At 42.3% G+C, this 2,677-nt stretch overlaps 1 non-coding gene across 1 annotated transcript; it reads right to left on the reverse strand.

Moving 5' to 3' along the window:
* Positions 1–393: 393 nt before the first annotated feature.
* LOC119933759 lies at positions 394–530 on the reverse strand. Its single transcript, XR_005452633.1, has one exon. It is a non-coding gene; the product is annotated as a small nucleolar RNA SNORA7 (small nucleolar RNA).
* Between the last annotated feature and the right edge of the window lie 2,147 nt (positions 531–2,677).

A 2,677-nucleotide genomic window follows, 5' to 3' on the forward strand; every position in this document is an offset into this window, starting at 1 on the left:
ATGTATATGTCTATAAATTATATATCATAAATTATTTATTTATATAAATGTCTGTCTCCCCTTCTAGATGGTAAGTTCACTCTAGGCAGGGAAGGTGTCTGCTAATTATGTTGTACTGTAGTTTCCCAAGCTCTTAGTACAGTCCTTTGCACATAGTATTGTACTTGCCTTATATCATTGGGTCATCTCCTACTCATAGCAATGCCATGGACACATCTCTCCCAGAATGCCCCACCTTCATCTGCAAATGCTCTGGTAGTGTTCGTATATTCATAGAGTTTTCTTGGTAAAAATGTGGAAGTGGTTTATCATTGCCTCCTTCCATGCAGTAAACTTGGATCTTCTCCCTTGACTCTCTCCCGTGCCGCTGCTGCCCAGCACAGGTGAGTTTTGCCTTGTAGCAGATTGCCTTCCACTCGCTAGCTCTGCCTAAGCTAGGAATGGAATGGCTATGCCTCTGCTTGACTCTCCCTCTCGAAGCCAAGACTGGTAGAGTACTGGAAACTCTCCAGGTGTGACTCTGAGAAGGGTCTGAACATAATGATAATAATAATAATAATAATAATAATAATAATAATAATAATAATAATAATAATAATAATAATAATGGCATTTATTAAGCATTTACTATGTGCAAAGCACTGTTTTAAGTGCTGGGGAGGTTACAAGGTGATCAGGTTGTCCCATGGGGAGGCTCACAGTCTTAATCCCCATTTTACAGATGAGGTAACTGAGGCACAGAGAAGTTAAGTGACTTGCCCAAAGTCACACAGCTGACAAGTGGCGGAGCGGAGATTTGAATCCCTGACCTCTGACTCCAAGCCCGTGCTCTTTCTACTGAGCCACGCTGCTTCTCACTGAGCCATGCTACTTCTGCACAGTCAGTACTCAATAAATACCACTGATTGATCAGTCTAGGATATTGATCAATACGACTGCAACTGCTCTTTCACAGTCTTCCTCTCTATAAAGCACTCTTGAAAGTATCACCATTAATACTGGTGTCATCATTGATAAACATTTATGAAGTGTTCATAACATGCTGTGTGTTAGCCCGCTGCATTATGTTTTCCTTTGTATAATGTTGTTTAGAGTCAGAGTCTCCCTTGGGCCTGTGAAGATGGGCAAAGTCCTAACCAACACAGAGCTGTCAAGCAGCCCGTCAATTGCAAGATTCCTGAAGTGTGACTGAATTCAGCCAGCTGCTTAGGGCTACGTCAGATTAAGACTTGCCAGACATCTCTCCAAACGGGTGGGGATGAAAGCACTGGCCTCCTCCTCAGAACTGGAAACCCTCAGGGCTATATACCCACCTTGCCTCCGTAGAGTTGGAGCAGCCAACTTTTCATCTGAAGTGCAGGGGCAAAAATGGAAAGAGATTTTAAGGAGGATGGTGACCGTGAGGGAACGGGCTTCAAAGACCTACTAAATCAGAAAGCCCCCATTTTTGTTTTGAGCCCCTGGCCCATTCCCTAGCCCCTCTGGAGTGGGCAGCTGTGCTTGGAGTCTCTGCACCAAAAAGCGTTCTGACAAGGATCAAATCAACTATTGGTTTCTGGCTCAAAATGTTTCCTTTCAATCAAATAAGTCCATCAATCAATACCATTTATTGAGTACCTCCTTTGTGCAGAGTACTATACTAAGCCCTTGGTACAGCAAAATTAATATACACGATCACTGGAGCAGCATGGCTTAGTGGATTCAGCCTGGGCATAGGAGTCAGACGACTTGGGGTCTAATCCAATTGTGTATATATCTATAATTCTATTTATCTATTCTGATGCTTTTGACACCTGTCTACTTTTGTTTGGTTTGTTGTCTGTCTCCCCCTTCTAGACTGTGAGTCCGATGTTGGATAGGGACTGTCTCTATCTGTTGCCGAATTGTACTTTCCAAGCATTTAGTAAAGTGCTCTGCACACAGTAAGCACTCAATTAATACGATTGAATGAATGAATGAATATTCCTGGCTCTGCTGCTGTGTGACCTTGGGTAAGTATTAATTTATCTGTGCCTCAGCTATAATAATAATAATGATGGCATTTGTTAAGCGCTTACTATGTGCCAAGCACTGTTCTAAGCACTGGGGTAAACACAAGGTAATCAGCTTGTCCCATGTTGGGCACACAGTCTTAATCCCCATTTTACAGATGAGGGAACTGAGGCACAGAGAAGTTAAGTGACTTGCTTAAGGTCACACAGCAGAGAAGTGGCAGAGCAGAGATTAGAACCCACGACCTCTGCTCTTTCCACAAAGCCAGCTATTTTATCTGTAAAATGGAGATTCAATTCCTGTTTTCCCTCCTATTTAGACTGTGAACCCTGTGTAGTGCAAGGACTGTGTCTGACTTAATCATCATATCTTCCCCAATGCTTAGAACAGTGCTTGATACATATTAAGTGCTTAACAAATACCACAATTATCATTATTATTACTGACCCTGAGGAGATGAACACTTAAAAAAAATTAGGAAGTAATAGAATCAGTCAATCACTACTGTGTACAGTGGACTGTACTAAGCACTTAAGGGAGTCTAGTCGAATATACGAGTGCCATAGGAAGTTGAGAGATCGTAAGGGCTTAGGTAACAAGGAAGAGCTGATGTGGGGAAGATTAGAGATGCGAAGATTAGAGATTAATCAGAGAAGGCCAAATGGACGGGATGTGAATTCAGGAG

This window comes from Tachyglossus aculeatus, chromosome 10 (assembly GCF_015852505.1).
Source record: "Tachyglossus aculeatus isolate mTacAcu1 chromosome 10, mTacAcu1.pri, whole genome shotgun sequence".
In the NCBI taxonomy this organism is placed as follows: domain Eukaryota; kingdom Metazoa; phylum Chordata; class Mammalia; order Monotremata; family Tachyglossidae; genus Tachyglossus; species Tachyglossus aculeatus.